Raw genomic sequence first — 17,610 nt, 5'->3', positions numbered from 1 at the left:
TCGATACGGTCCCGCATAAGAGATTAGCGTGTAAAGGTAAGGCACATGGGATTGGGGGCAAGGCACTGACTTGGATAAAGAACTGGTTGGCAGACAGGAAGCAAAGAGTTGGAATATATGGGTCTTTTTCCAAGTGGCAGGCAGTGACTAGTGGGGTACCGCAGGGATTGGTCCTAGGACCCCAGCTATTCACAATAAAAATAAATAATCTAGACAAGGGAACTAGATGTAATATCTCCAAGTTTGCAGATGACACAAAGCTGGGTGGGCGTGTGTGCTGTGAGGAGGATGCCGAGAAACTTCAGTATGATTTGGACAGGTTGGGTGATTGGGCAGAAGCATGGCAGATGCAATATAACGTGGATAAATGCGAGGTTGTCCACTTTGGTGTCAAAAACAGGAAGGCAGATTATTATCTGAATGGCAATAGTTTGGGGGAAGGGGAAGTACAACGAGACCTGGGTGTCCTTGTGCACCAGTCACTGAAGGTAAGCATGCAGGTGCAGCAGGCGGTTAAGAAGGCAAATGGTATGTTGGCCTTTGTGGCGAGAGGTTTCGAGTACAGGAGTAAGAATGTCTTGCTGCAGTTGTACAGGGCCTTGGTGAGACCGCACCTTGAGTATTGTGTGCAGTTTTGGTCATCTTATCTGAAGAAGGATGTTCTTGTCATGGAGGGAGTGCAGCGAAAATTCACCAGACTGATACCTGGGATGGCAGGAATGATGTATGAGGAGAGATTGGGTCGATCGGGCTTATACTCACTGGAGTTTAGAAGAATGAGAGGGGATCTCATTGAAACTTATAAAATTCTAACAGGACTGGACAGACTGGATGCAGGAAGGAGTCCAGAACCAGGGGTCACTGTCTAAGGATAAGGAGTAAGCCATTTAGGACAGAGATGAGGGGGAATTTCTTCACCCAGAGAGTGGTGAACCTGTGGAATTCTCTACCACAAAAGGCAGTGGAGGCCAATTCATTAAATATATTCAAGAAGGAGTTGGATATATTTCTTAAGGCTAAAGGGATCTAGGGATATGGGGAGAAGGCAGGGACAGGGTACTGAAATTGGATGATCAGCCATGATCTCATTGAATGGTGGAGCAGGCTCGAGGGGCCGAATGGCCTACTCCTGCTCCTATCTTCTATGTTTCTATGCTCCATCTGCCACCTATTTCTCACTCACTTAACCTGTCTATATCCCTTTGCAGGCTCTTTGTGTCCTCCTCACGGCTTACTTTCCCACCTAGCTTTGTATCATCAGGAAACAAGGAATGGAGGACAGTGCGGACACAAATCTTACTACGGTACTTGCATTGTAACAGATAAAATAATTTATTTACTCCTACCTAATTTTGCAAGAAGGTGCTCTAATTCTAAAAAAAAGCAAATGAAATAAGCAAAACGAACAGTTGTAACACTCATATTATAATGGCATCAACAATGATGATGCTGATGTCGATGCTACTGGTGATGATAATAACAATGAATGCAATTCAACTAATTTATATCAACAACATCAACGCCATGAGGACCTCATGTAGCCTGTAATTTGGGCGTAAATGGAGTTATTCAAATCTAAATATAATACTTTGGGTGAGAGTATTTTGAGACATGAAATATGCTAAGTTTGCAACCATCTTCAGCCAGAAGTGCCGAGCAGATGATCCATATCGGCCTACTCCTGAGGTCCCCACCAACACAGAAGCCAGTCTTCAGCCAATTCGAATCACTCCACGTGATATCAAGAAATGGCTGAGCACACTGGATACAACAAAGGCTATGGGCCCCGACAACATCCCGGCTATCTTGCTGAAGACTTGTGCTCCAGAACTAGCCACGCCTCTAGCCAAGCTGTTCCAGTACATCTACAACACTGGCACCTATATGAAAATGTGGAAAACTGCCCAGGTATGTCCTGTCCACAAAAAGCAGGAGAAATCCAACAAGGCCAATTACCGCCCCATCAGTCTACTTTCAATCATCAGCAAAGTGATGGAAGGCATCAGCGATAGTACTATCAAGCGGCACTTACTCACCAATAACCTGCTCACTGATGCCCAGTTTGCGTTCCGCCAAGACCACTCGGCTCCCGATCTCATTACAGCCTTGGTCCAAACATGGACAAAGGAGCTGAATTCCAGAGGTGAGGTGAGAGTGACTGCCCTTGACATCAAGGCAGCATTTGACCGAGTGTGGCATCAAGGAGCCCTAGTAAAACTGAAGTCAATGGGAATCAGGGGGAAAACACTCCACTGGCTGGAGTCATACCTAGCACAAAGGAAGATGGTTGTGGTGGTTGAAGGTCAATCATCACAGCCCCAGGACAATGCTGCAGGAGTTCTGCAGTGCAGTGTCATAAGAACATAAGAACATAAGAAATAGGAGCAGGAGTAGGCCAATCGGCCCCTCGAGCCTGCTCCGCCATTCAATAAGATCATGGCTGATCTGATCCTAACCGCCAATCCACTATCACAGAACCATCTCCTGAATCTAACAGAATTAGACACACGAATTAGGAGCAGGATCAGGCTACACGGCCCCTGGGCCCGCTCCTCTACCCACAGGGCCATGACCGATCCGAACCTAGACTCATGTCCAAATTTCTGCCCGCTCCCCATAACCCTTAATTCCCTTTACTTCTAGGAAACTGTCTATTTCTGTTTTAAATTTATGTAATGATGTAGCTTCTACAGCTTTTTGGGGCAGCATATTCCATGGACCTACCACCCTCTGAGTGAAGTAGTTCCTCCTCATCTCAGTTTTGAAAGAGCAGCCCCTTATTCTAAGACTATGCCCCCTAGTTCTAGTTTCACCCATCATCGGGAACATCTTCCCCGCATCCACCCGATCCAACCCCTTCACAATCTTATATGTTTCAATAAGATCGCCTCTCATTCTTCTGAACTCCAATGAGTAGAGTCCCAATCTACTCAACCTCTCCTCATATGTCCATCCCCTCATCCCCGGGATTAACCGAGTGAACCTTCTTTGTACTGACTCGAGAGCAAGTATGTCCTTTCTTAAGTATGGACACCAAAACTGTACGCAGTATTCCAGGTGCGGTCTCACCAATACCTTGCACAACTGAAGCAATACCTCCCTATTTTTATATTCTATCCCCCTAGCAATGAAAGCCAACATTCCATTGGCCTTCTTAATCACTTGCTGCACCTGCATACTAACCTTTTGAGTTTCGTGCACCAGGACCCCCAGATCCCTTTGTACTTCAGTACTTTCCAGTTTCTTGCCATTAAGATAATAACTTGCTCTACCATCTTCAGCTGCTTTATCAATGACCTTCCACCAACATAAGGAAAGAAATGGGGATGTTCGCTGATGACTGCACAGTGGTCAGCGCCATTCACAACTCATTGGATAATGAAGCAGTCCATGCCCACATGCAACAAGACCCGGACGACGTTCAGGCTTGGGCTGATAAGTGGCAGGTAACATTCGCACCACAGAAGTGCCAGGCAATGACTGTCTCCAACAAGCGAGAGTCTAACCACTGCCCCTTGACATTCAACAGCATTACCATCGCCAAATCCCCCAGCATCAACATCCTGGGGGTCACCATTGACCAGAAACTTAACTGGGCCAGCCACATAAATACTGTGGCGACAAGAGCAGGTCAGAGGCTAGGTATTCTGCTGCGAGTGTCTCACCTCCTGACTCCCCAAAGCCTTTCCACCATCTACAAGGCACAAGTAAGGAGTATGATGTAATACTCTCCACTTGCCTGGATGAGTGCAGCTCCAACAACAGTCAAGAAGCTCGACACCATCAAGGACAAAGCAGCCCGCTTGATTGGCACCCCATCCACCACCTTAAACATTCACTCCCTCCACTACCGGTGTACCGTGGCTGCAGTGTGCACCATCTACAAGATGCACTGCAGCAACTCGCCAAGGCTTCTTCGGCAGCACCTCCCAACCCACGACCTCTTCCATCTAGAAGCACAAGGGCAGCAGGCACATGGGAACACCACCACCTCCAAGTTCCCCTCCAGGTCACACACCATCCTGACTTAGAAGTATATCACCGATCCTTCATTGTCGCTGGGTCAAAATCCTGGAACTCCCTAACAGCACTGTGGGAGTTCCTTCACCACGTGAACTGCAGCGGTTCAAGAAGGCAGTTCACCACCACCTTCTAAAGGGCAATTAGGGATGGGCAATAAATGCTGGCCTTGCCAGCGATACCCATATCCCATAAAACGAATTTTTAAAAGTGTAGTATTTGAGGGAAACAGGACACTTTGAACCTATGGTTCTCAAAGCTTTCCCCCACAGATGGGAGTCTGTTGTAGATTAATTGATAGATATTGATTGATATGATTATTACTGGTGTATCATGTGACTACCAGGATGGTAGAAGGTGACCGAGATGGGCCTTGGTCATGATTTGTCTGGCAGTTCCTATGTTCCTAAATCGAATCATAAATGCAAGCAAGGACGTATTGATTGATTTGTCTCTATACTGCAGAGAACGCTAAACATGTAGTCGATTAATAAATCGTGTTCTCCAAAATACTAATAAAATAAAACTGTGTGTGTCTCTGTGTGTTGTATTCTTTGAAAGGCACCTGCCCATGAGCTAATATTCATCAAAACAATTAGAAAACAAAATATCAATGTTGAATTTTGCTTGTGGTTATCTCTTCCTGGACTACATGACGGTAATTTTAAATACTTAAAATAACAATCGCTTTGACCGTATTGGGATACTTTAATCTAATAAAGCAATAGCAACATTCCAGTACAGAATCTGAGCATATTTCACTCTGTATTTCTATATCATTGTATACTTTAAAATTGAAAAGATAACATGATATAAGGCATCTTCCAGAATTAACTGTTAAAATATTTTAGCAAAGTAATCATAATATGGACTAGGCTTTTCGGTTCCTGTTTGCCACTGAAGTGCAGAATATTCTCAGTGCTGTTCCTCCAGTGACTCATACAAAAAGGTCGACGGTGGATATCGCAACAGTGTGAAGGTCATAGATTGATGTAATAACCTAAATGTAATCGATTATATGAAAGGCTATGAAGTGAGATGTTTGCTGATGACTGCCCCATGTTCGGTGCCATTCACAACCCCTCATATAATGAAGCAGTCCATGCCCACATACAGAAAAACCTGGATGACATTCAGGCTTGGGCTGATAAGTGGCAGGTAACATTTGCGTCACACAAGTGCCAGGCAATGACTATCTCCAACAAGCAAGCGTCTAACCACTTGACATTCAATGGCATTACCATCGCCGAATCCCCCACCATCAATAACCTGGGGGTCACCATTGACCAGAAACTTAACTGGACCAGCTACATAAATACTGTGGCAAGAAGAGCAGGTCAGAGGCTGGGTATTCTGTGGTGAGTGTCTCACCTCCTGACTCCCCAAAACCTTTCCACCATCTACAAAACACAAGTAAGGAGTGTGATGGAATACTCTCCACTTGCCTGGATGAGTGCAGCTCCAACAACACTCAAGAAGCTCGACACCATCCAGGACAAAGCAGCCCACTTGATTGGCACCCCATCCACCATCTTAAACATTCACTCACTCCACCACCGGTGTACCGTGTCTGCAGTATGTACCATCTACAAGATGCATTGCAGCACCTTGCTAATGCTTCTTCGGCAGCACCTCCCAAACCCGCAACCTCTACCACCTATAAGGACATAAGAACATAAGAAATAGGAGCAGGAGTAGGTCATTCGGCCCTACGAGCCTGATCCGCCATTCAATGAGATCATGGCTGATCTTTTGCCTCAACTCCATTCACCGACCCTATCGCCATATCCCTTGATGCCCTTACTAGTCAGAAATCTATCTACTTCTGTTTTGAATATACCCAATGACTGAGCTTCCACAGCCCTCTGGGGTGGAGAATTCCAAAGATTCACCACCCTCTGTGTGAAGAAATTTCTTCTCATCTCAGTCCTGAATGGCCTACCCTTTGTCCTGAGGCTGTGGCCCCTGGTTCTAGACTCCCCAGCCAAGGGAAACATTCTCCCAGTATCCATCCAATCAAGCCCTGTAATAATTGTGTCTGCTTCAATGAGATCCCCTCTCAGTCTTCTGAATTCAAGAGAATACAGGCCTAGTTTACTCAATCTCTTCTCATACAACAGTCCCGCCATCCCAGGAGTCAATCTCGTGAACCTTTGTTGCACTCCCTCTATGGCAAGTATATCCTCCCTTAGGTAAGGAGACCAAAATTGTACACAGTACTCCAGGTGTTGTCTCACCAAGGCCCTATATAATTGAAGTAAGACTTCTTTACTCCTGTACTCAAATCCTCTTGTAATGAAGGCCAGCATACCATTTGCCAGGACAAGGGCAACAGGCGCATGGGAACACCACCACCTGCAAGTTCACCTCCAAGTCACACACCATCCTGACTTGGAAGTATATCATCGATCCTTCATCGTTGCTGGGTCAAAATCATGGAACACCCTCTCTAACAGCACTGTGGGAGTACCTTCACCAAATGGACTGCAGCGGTTCAAGAAAGCAGCTCACCACCACCTTCTCAATGGCAATTAAGGATGGGGAATAAATGCTGGCCTTGCCAGCAACGCCCACATCCCATGAATGAATGAAAAATATTATATATTCTTAGGGTTTACGTGCTGGGCACAGACCAGCATATAATTGTGGTTGCAAATAAGTAAAGGAATTGAAGATTTATTACCATTTATTTTCGCAATCTTCTCGACTAATAAAACAAAACATATCTAAGTTACAAAAAGGCTAATTGATTTGTGTACTTTCTAAATTCAGTCACAGTGATAAACGATTACAGCACACATTTTATTGCATATCATTTTAGTGAATATATCTTACATGGATGTAACATATTCTGCCTCCTCTGTATTAGTTGAAGAATCGCCCCTCTGGTCAGTTGCATAAACAGAGGCTTGTGGCAAAACCACCAATGATCTTCTGTACAACTGCATAACTGTCTTTAACCCAATGCTACAACATCTGTGTTTGTTGGCTGAGTGTAAATAAGCTTTCTGCAAAAGCCCTGAAACAACGTGATGACGTCATCACGTTGGTCACGTGATGCCCCGAGCGGCGGGAAACTTGATGACGTCCTGACGTCAGAGAGTGGGAGGTTCTAAGCCCAGACCTCGTGTAACAAGCTGCTGAAAAGACCTGTTTGCTGTTGCTCCTGCATGTTTTTGTTTTGTTCACTTGTTTGATTAAATTCAGTTGAATTATTGAACTGACTCGACTTCAGTGCTTCAGTTAGGGATAGATCGATTCCTACAGGCTCATTTCAAATATTCACAACTTGAACTGCTTGAAATTTAGGAAGTGGCTGCGTCATACATGAATAAATTAATAACCATATCACATACAATTGCATGTTAATGCATTATTATCACGGGCATATTAGATGAGCTAACGATTTGCAAAAGAATGCAAGTAACAATCATCGCAAAAGCAATCGACAGCGCTTTTCCCATGCATTCTTCATTATTCTCCAATGCATGCTTATCTACGTTGTACAAAGCGGTTATTGGAATAATTAAAAGTCTGAAAACGCTCAGGTTTCTTGTGAAATTACTTGTGAATTGCAGCTATGCAATGTGGCTGACTCTTAACTGCCCAGTGAAATGGCCTAGCAAGCCTGTCAGCTGTACCAAACCACTACAGAAAACTATAATAAAAATAAAATCGGTCGGAACAACCGGCATCGACCTTGGCACCAGATTTAGACATGACAAAGGAACACCCAGCCCAGTCTACCCTGCAAAGTCCTCATCTCTCCCATCTGGGGACATGTGCCAAAATTGGGAGAGCTGTCCCACGGACTAGTCAAGCAAGAGCCTGACACAGTCATACTCACAGAATCATACCTTTCAGCCAACGTCCCAGAATTCTCCATCACCATCCCCGGGAATGTCCTGTCCCACCGACATCACCGACCCATCGGAGGTGGCCGCACAGTGGTGTACAGTCGGGAAAGAGTGGCTCTTGGAGTCCTCAACATTGACTCTGGACCCCATGAAGTCTCATGGCTTCAGGTCAAGCATGGGCAAGGAAAGCTCCTGCTGATTACCACCTACCACCCTCCCTCGGCTGATGAATCGGTACTCCACCATGTTGATCACCACTTGGAAGAAGAACTGAGGGCAGCAAGGGCACAGAATGTACTCTGGGCAGGGGCACCACTACTGACCAAGCTGGCCGAGTCCTGAAGGACATAGCTGTCAGGCTGGCTCTGCGGCAGGTGGTGAGAGAACCAACACGAGGGAAAAACCTACTTGACCTCGTCCTCACCAATCTACCTGTCACGGATGCATCTGTCCATGATAGCATTGATAGCAGTGACTACCGCACAGTCATTGTGGAGGCGAAGTAACATCTTCACACCGAGAACACCCTCCATTGTGTTGTGCATCACCACCACCATGCTAAATGGGATAGATTCAGAACAGATCTAGCAGCTCAAAACTGGGCATCCATGAGGCACTGTAACCTCATGGACCGGCATATCCCTCACTCTACCATTACCATCAAGCCAGGGGACCAACCCTGGTTCAATGATGAATGTAGAAGAGCATGCCAGGAGCAGCACCAGACGTACCTAAACATGAGGTGCCAACCTGGGGAAACTACAACACAGGACTACATGCATGCTAAACAACGGAAGCAGCTTGCTATAGACAGAGCTAAGCTATCCCACAACCAACGGATCGAATCAACGCTCTACAGACCTGCCACATCTAGTTGTGAATGGTGGTAGACAATCAAACAACTAATGGGAGGAGGAGGCGCCATGAACATCCCCATTCACAATGATGGCGGAGTCCAGCACATGTGTGCAAAAGGCAAAGCTTAAGCGCATGCAACCATCTTCAGGCAGAAGTGCCGAGGAGATGATCCATTTTGACCTCCTCCTGAGGTCCCCTGCATCACATATGCCAGTCTTCAGCCAATTCGTTTCACTCCACGTGATATCAAGAAACGGTTGAGTGTACTGGATACAGCAAAGGCTGTGGACACAGAAAACTTCCCGGTTATCGTGCTGAAGACTTGTGCTCCAGAATGGCCCATGCCTCTAGCCAAGTTGTTCCAGTACAGCTACAACACTGGCACCTAACCGACAAATTAGAAAATTGCCCAAGTATGTCCTGTCCACAAGAAGCAGGACAAATACAATTACCGCCTCATGAGCCTACTCTCAATCATCAGCAAAGTGTCCTTGACTGTGAAATCAAGTGGCAATTACTCATCACTAACCTGCTCACCGATGTTCAGTTTGGGTTCTGCCAGAACCAATCGGCGCCAAAACCAATCGGCTCCAGACCTAATTACAGCCTTGGTCCAAACATAACCAAAACAGCTGAATTCTAGAGGTAAGGTGAGAGTGGCTACCTTTGACATCAAGGCAGCATTTAACCGAGTGTGGCATCAAGGAGCCCCAATAAGATCGAAGTCAATGGGAAACAGGGGGAAAGCTCTTCACTGGCAGGAGTCATACCTAACACACAGGAAGGTGTTTGTGGTTGTTGGAGGCCAATCATCTCAGACCCAGGACGTCACTTCAGGAGTTGTATTCTTAACCTTTACCCAAAAAATTTGCGCCTGAACTCTTTCCATCAAAATTGTTAATTTTTTTTTTCATTTAAGTCCCTCTTGACTACAGCACCCCCCTGAGTGGTCGCCCACGTTGTCCACCCAAAAGGCCAGCCCTGCCCACCATCAACATCCTGGGGGTCGCCATTGACCAGAAACTTAACTGGACCAGCCACATAAATACTGTGGTGACAAGAGCAGGTCAGATGCTGGGTATTCTGTGGCGAGTGTCTCACCTCCTGACTCCCCAAACACATGTCCAAATTATTTGAATATAAAAAGAAAAGAAAGACTTTCATTTACATAGCGCCTTTCACGACCACCGGACGTCCCAAAACGCTTTACAGCAATTAAGTACTTTTTGAAGTGCAGTCACGGTTGTAATGTAGGAAATGTAGCAGCCAATTTGCGCACAGCAAGCTCCCACAAACAGCAATGTGATAATGACTAGATAACCTGTTTTAGTGATTGAGTGAGGGATAAATATTGGCCAGGACATAATTGAATAGAAGTAACTAGAAGAAATGAATGAATTTGCATCTTAAAAATGTTCCACCTCTCCATAGCAATAATGAGCTCATGATTAAAAGGTAAGGGGTATTTTCAAAATTGCCTAATGAAAGGAAAATAAGACAATAATAACGTCCTACATGCCACTCTTCATAATAATGACTACATAACATATTGCGAGCCCTTAACAGTGTGATCAAGGGATGGCCAATCAAACTGATACTTTACCGAGTTCCAGGCGAAGTATTTGAGCTTCTGCAATGGAAGAAAAAGCGAATGTATTATATAACCTGCAATTTTCTTTAACCTAGAACTGGAAGCAGACACAGCGAGTAGAGAAGCTTACACTGTGATCAAAATAAGAACTTTTTATAGGCCAATTTTTAAGAAACCAATTAAGAATAAGTGTCCAAATTATGGAGCGAATATTGATTCACGTCTGGACATTAAACATTTTTACTGTGACACCTCTCTGCCCATTCCACAAATCGGTCCCTGTCCTCCTGAAGTCTTTAACAGTCTTCTCATTTCAGCAAGTAATTTTGTGTCGTCAATAAATGTTGATATTCTGCTCCCTACTCTCCAGTCCAAATCATCCGTATACACCTACAACAACAGTGGACCCAGCATTGGCAACGGGGCAAACTGCTTTCAGCTCTTCTGGCATCTGAGCAATACCGTAATCCTGTCCCCAGAGAAAATCCACCCATGCTGCCCTCTTAAACTACACACCTGCATTTCTGCAACAAGCCTACTGTAATGCAGCGGAAAATGAAAAAGAATTTACATAATTTACCTGACATATTTTGACTTTGTTTTTGCTCTGAAAGGGAAAACTGGAATCTCATTCAATGGGTAATATATAGCACTTCATTTTGTTTAATATTAGGAACATTTTATAAGGTGGCTAAAGTCTCCGATGTAAAATATCGATGGTACTTGATTCATTATTTTTTTCTTTAACCCATATTAACTGAGCGATTAGACTTTCATGACATGTTAAGCGCCACAGCACTTATTTTATTTGTTCCTGGGATTTGGACGTTGCTGGCAAGGCCAGCATTTATTGCCCATCCCTAATTGTACTTGAGAAGGTGGTGGTGAGCCGCCTTCTTGAACCGCTGCAGTCTGTGTGGTGAGGGTACACCGACAGTGCTGTTAGAGAGGGAATTCCAGGATTTTGACCCAGCGACGATGAAGGAACAGCGATATATTTCCAAGTCAGGATGGTGTGTGACTGGGAGGGGAACTTGCAGGTGATGATGTTCCCATGCGCCTGCTGCCCTTGTCCTTCTAAGTGGTAGAGGTCGCGGGTTTGGGAGGTGCTGCCAAAGAAGCCTTGGAGAGTTGCTGCAGAGCATCTTGTAGATGTTACACACTCCAGCCACGGTGCACCGGTGGTGGAGGGAGTGAATTTCTAAGGTGTTGGGTGGGGTGCCAATCAAGCCACTGCTATGTCTCACTGTATTTTCTAGACTACATTTTATTATTTTATGGACATATCATGATCAGATCCTGCCAAAACATACAACATGCGAACATATAGGACACATTTCTGTCAAAGCAACTTTCTTGAATATCCGTATTGGATGTTCAACAGCATATGCACGTGCATCGCTGAAGTTTTCACATCTAAAGAAGGATGACCTAGATGGGCGACGCCTGCACTTATCTTTGTGATTACTTTCTATACTTTTCCTACTTTTGCATTTTTTCCGCCCTTGTAGTCTTGTAGTTGGATTATATTTTTGAAGCGTTGCGACTTCTTCCATTTTCACGTCTTTGTCCACCGATGCTGCTATGAGGTACTTTCCCAAAGTAATGTAAAGGCCTTTGTTATTTCTAGGCTTGACTATTCCAATGCACTCCTGGATGGCCTCCCACTTTCTACCCTACGTAAACTTGAGGTCATCCAAACTTGGCTGCCCGTGTCCTAACTCGCACCATGTCCCGTTCACCCATCACCCCTGTGCTCACTGACCTACTTTGGCTCCGGTTTAAAAGAAAGAAAGACTTGCATTTATATAGCACCTTTCTCAACCACTGGATGTCCCAAAGCGCTTTACAGCCAATGAAGTACTTTTGGAGTGTAGTCACTGTTGTAATGTGGGAAATGCCTCGTTAAAGGAATGCCTCGATTTCAAAATTCTCATCCTTGTTTTCAAATCACTCCATGGCCTCGTCACTCCCTATCTTTGTAATCTCCTCCAGCCCCACAACCTCTCAAGATGTCTGCGCTCCTCTAATTCTGCCCTCTTGAGCATCACTGATTTTAATCGCTCAACCATTGGTGGCCGTGCCTTCAGCTGCCTAGGCCCTAAGCTCTGGAATTCCCTCCATAAACATCTCTGCCTCTCTTTCCTCCTTTAAGACGCTCCGTAAAAGTACCTCTTTGACCAAGCTTTTGGTCATCTGCCCTAATTTCTCCTCATGTGGCTTGGTCAAATTTTTTCTTAAAACACTCCTGTGAAGCATAAGAACATAAGAAATAGGAGCAGGAGTAGGCCAATCGGCCCCTCGAGCCTGCTCCGCCATTCAATAAGATCATGGCTGATCTGATCCTAACCGCCAATCTACTATCACAGAACCATCTCCTGAATCTAACAGAATTAGACACACGAAATAGGAGCAGGATCAGGCTACACGGCCCCTGGGCCCGCTCCACTACCCACAGGGCCATGACCGATCCGAACCTAGACTCATGTCCAAATTCCTGCCCGCTCCCCGTAACCCTTAATTCCCTTTACTTCTAGGAAACTCTCTATTTCTGTTTTAAATTTATGTAATGATGTAGCTTCTACAGCTTTTTGGGGCAGCATATTCCATGGACCTACCACCCTCTGAGCGAAGTAGTTCCTCCTCATTTCAGTTTTGAAAGAGCAGCCCCTTATTCTAAGACTATGCCCCCTAGTTCTAGTTTCACCCATCATCGGGAACATCCTCCCCGCATCCACCCGATCCAACCCCTTCACAATCTTATATGTTTCAATAAGATCGCCTCTCATTCTTCTGAGCTCCAATGAGTAGAGTCCCAATCTACTCAACCTCTCCTCATATGTCCATCCCCTCATCCCCGGGATTAACCAAGTGAACCTTCTTTGTACTGACTCGAGAGCAAGTATGTCTTTTCTTAAGTATGGACACCAAAACTGTATGCAGTATTCCAGGTGCGGTCTCACCAATACCTTGTACAACTGAAGCAATACCTCCCTATTTTTATATTCTATCCCCCTAGCAATGAAAGCCAACATTCCATTGGCCTTCTTAATCACTTGCTGCACCCGTATACTAACCTTTTGAGTTTCGTGCACCAGGACCCCCAGATCCCTTTGTACTTCAGTACTTTCCAGTTTCTTGCCATTAAGATAATAACTTGCTCTACGATTTTTCCTGCCAAAGTGCATAACCTCACACTTTCCAGTATTGTATTCCATCTGCCAAATCTCTGCCCACTTACTTAGCCTGTCTATGTCCCCTTGCAGGTTTTTTATGTCCTCCTCACTCACTACTTTCCCCCCATCTTAGTATCATCTGCAAACTTTGATATGTTACACTCGGTCCCCTCCTCCAAATCGTTAATATAGAATGTAAAGAGTTGGGGACCCAGCACTGACCCCTGCGGAACACCACTAGTTACTGATTACCAGTCTGAGAATGAACCATTTATCCTAACTCTCTGCCTTCTGTTAGATAGCCATGCCAGAATATTACCCCCAATCCCGTGATTTTTTATCTTAAGCAATAATCTTTTGTGTGGCACCTTGTCAAATGCCTTTTGGAAGTCTAAATACACTACGTCCACTGGTTCCCCTTTATCCACCCTATATGTTACTTCCTCAAAGAGCTCCAGCAAATTTGTCAAACATGACTTCCCCTTCATAAAACCATGCTGACTTTGTCCTATTAAATTATGATTATCCAAATGTCCTGTTACTGTCTCCTTAATAATGGACTCCAAAATTTTACCTACCACAGATGTTAGGCTATAGTTTCCAGCCTTCTGTCTACTGCCCTTTTTAAGTAAGGGTGTTACATTAGCAGTTTTCCAGTCTGCCGGGACCTTTGCCGAGTCCAGGGAGTTTTGGAAAATTATTACAAATGCGTCCACAATCCCTACCGCCACTTCCCTCAAGACCCTAGGATGTAAGCCATCCGGTCCAGGTGATTTATCCGCCTTGAGTCCCATTATTTTACCGAGTACCACTTCCTTAGTGATTTTGATCGTGTTTAGCTCCTCCCCCCCTTTAGCCCCCTGTTTGTCCAGTGTTGGGATATTCTTAGTGTCTTCTACTGTAAAGACTGATACAAAATATTCATTCAGTGTTTTTGCCATCTCCATATTTCCCACCATTAATTTCCCGGTCTCATCCTCTAAGGGACCAACATTTACTTTAGCCACCCTTTTTCTTTTTATATAACTATAAAAACTCTTACTATCTGTTTTTATATTTTTTGCTAATTTACTTTCATAATCTATCTTCCCTTTCTTAATTAAACTTTTTGTTATTTTTTGCTGTCTTTTAAAGTTTTCCCAATCCTCTATCCTCCCACTAGATTTGGCTACCTTATATGCCCTTGTTTTTAGTCGAATACTATCCTTAATTTCTTTACTTAGCCACGGATGGCTGTTTTTTCTTTTACACCCTTTTCTTAGTGGAATATATTTTTTTTGGAAGTTGTAAAATAACTCCTTAAATGTACACCACTGATCATGTATCGTCTTACCCTTTAATCTATTTTCCCAATCCACTCTACTCAATTCTGCTCTCATACCTTCATAGTCTCCTTTATTCAAGCTTAGCACGCTTGTTTGAGATCCAACCTTCTCACCCTCTAATTGAATATGGAATTCAACCATGTTATGGTCACTCATTCCAAGGGGATCCTTTACTAGGACATTTTTAATTAATCCTGTCTCGTTACACAGGACCAGATCTAAGGTTGCTTGCCCCCTGGTCGGTTCAGTTACATACTGCTCAAGAAACCCATCCCTAATACACTCAATGAACTCATCCTCAAGGCAGCCCTGCCCAATTTGATTTGTCCAATTAATATGATGGTTAAAATCCCCCATAAATATAGATGTTCCCTTATTACAAGCCTCAACTATTTCCTGATTGATACTCCGTCCAACAGAGTTGCAACTGTTTGGAGGCCTATAGACTACGCCCACTAGTGTTTTTTTCCCCTTATTATTCCTTATCTCCACCCAAACTGTTTCATTATCCTGATCTTTTGACCCAACATCATTTCTCTGTATTACAGTGATTCCTTCCTTTATTAACATAGCCACCCCACCTCCCCTTCCTTCCTGCCTGTCCTTCCTGATCGTTAAATAACCTGGTATGTTTAATTCCTAGGCATTGTCACCCTGCAGCCATGTTTCTGTAATGGCCACAAGATCATACCCATATGTAGTTATTTGTGTCATTAACTCATCTATTTTGTTACGAATGCTACGTGCATTCAGATAGAGAACTTTCAAATATGTTTTGTGACACTTAGTTCCTGCTTTTGCCCTTTTTATTACTTTACCTTTTACTCCATACCTTCTGCCCCTTCCTGCCACGCTCTGGTTTTTAATTTCCCCACTGCTACCTAAGTCTATGACCTTCTCTGTTGTCATTTTTATTATTTGCTCTCTAGGAACCTCCCCCCCACTAGTTAGTTTAAAGCCCTCTCTACAGCCCTAGTTATATGATCCGGCAGGACTCTAGCCCCAGCACTGGCCAAGTGAAGCCTGTCCCAACGGAACAGCTCCCTCCTGCCCCAGTACTGGTGCCAGTGTCCCAGGAAGCAAAACCCATTTCTCCCACACCAGTCTTTGAGCCACGCATTTAACTCTCTAATTTTATTTGTCCTAGCCAAATTCGCTCGTGGCTCAGGTAATTATTACCCTTGAGGTTCTGTCTTTTAATTTGACCCCTAGCTGCTCATACTCCTTTAACAGAACCGGCTTCCTAGTCCTATCTATGTCATTTGTACCAACATGGACCACGACAACTGGATCCACCCCCTCCCACTGCAAGTTTCTTTCCAGCCCAGAGGAGATGTCCTTAACCCTGGCATCGGGTAGGCAACACAGCCTACGGGACTCTCACTCTCGGCTGCAGAGAACTCTATCTATCCCCCTAATAATACTATCCCCTACCACTACAACATTTCTATTTACTCCCCCCTCTTGAATGGCCCCCTGTTCCACAGTGCTGTGGCCAGGTTGCTCATCCTCCCTGCAATCCCTGCTCCTGTTCCCACAGGGAGTAAGAACCTCGAACCTGTTGGACAAGAGCAAGGGCTGCGGCTCCTCCAACACTACCTCCTGGATCCCCGTACCTGCCTCACTCGTAGTCACACCGTCCTGTCCCTGACCATGGGCTACATCTGAATTAATTAACTTCATAGGTGTGACCATCTCCTGAAACACAGAGTCCAGGAACTTCTCCCCCTCCCTGATGTGTCGCAGTGTCTGAAGCTCAGACTCCAGCTCATCAACACGGAGCTGGAGTTCCTGTAGCAGCAGACACTTGTCACAGACGTAATCACTGTGAGCCTCAATGGGGTTGAATGGCTCCCACATCTCGCAACAGTAACACATCACCTGCTCCATTCTATGTAATTAATTAAATTTTTTATTGTTAGTTATGGACACCCTCTGCCCGATTATAGATGCTAGTATCCCCTTTAATTTATTGGATTTAAATTAAATCAATCCCTCTAATTACACCAGTTAAATGGTTCACCAACAGTCACTCTGCACCAGAAAGGCCTTATTAACTGCAACCCACAGAGTTAAAGTTTGAAAAGAGCACCTAACACCCCACTTACCCTAACTCACAGCACTCTCTGCTGACCTCGCACTCAGTGCTTGCTCGCACTAGCAATGGTCTTTTTATACTGTTTGTTTGTTTACAGCCAAATGAGTCACCCCTGCTGATTGGCTAGAAAACTGGTTTTCACTGCCTGCTGTGCCAATTTACTCCTACTGCAGTGTAACCTTGTTTTACTCTTCTTAAACCAACAGAATCCCAAATACTTAACTTTTCCCCTTTACTTAAACTGCTTAAGTAATCTTATCAAGAATGATTTAAAGAGAAATAACAATTAAAGAACCCTCACACTTACCCAAACTCACAGCACTCTCTGCTGACCTCGCACTCAGCACCTTGGAATGTTTTACTACGTAAAAGGCGCTATATAAATACAAGTTATTGTTGCTTAGGCCCTGGGTTTTCAATTGCCCAATTGGCAATTTTCATGGTAACTTTCAGCAGGACGTTACAAGCAGACACATCACTTACTCCCACTTATTAGATCCTTTCTTGTTCAGTGACTCCTTCAAAAAGCACTTCAGAGGGCTTCAGTGACCGGGGGTTAGGTGGCTGCGGCTCACTGTCAGAAGCGGGTGGTTAGCTAAGAGAAAGATGGTTGAGGTTTTCAAAGTCGTCATATGACTGTTTCTTGCCTTTTGGTAAAGATTTTACGTTGGTTTTGGTTGAAAAT

The sequence above is a fragment of the Somniosus microcephalus genome, unplaced genomic scaffold (genome assembly GCF_052327205.1).
Source record: "Somniosus microcephalus isolate GS21.2 unplaced genomic scaffold, FLI_Smic_1.0 unresolved_chr1, whole genome shotgun sequence".
NCBI classification, from domain to species: Eukaryota; Metazoa; Chordata; class Chondrichthyes; order Squaliformes; family Somniosidae; genus Somniosus; species Somniosus microcephalus.
Note: the sequence above shows the minus strand (reverse complement) of the source record.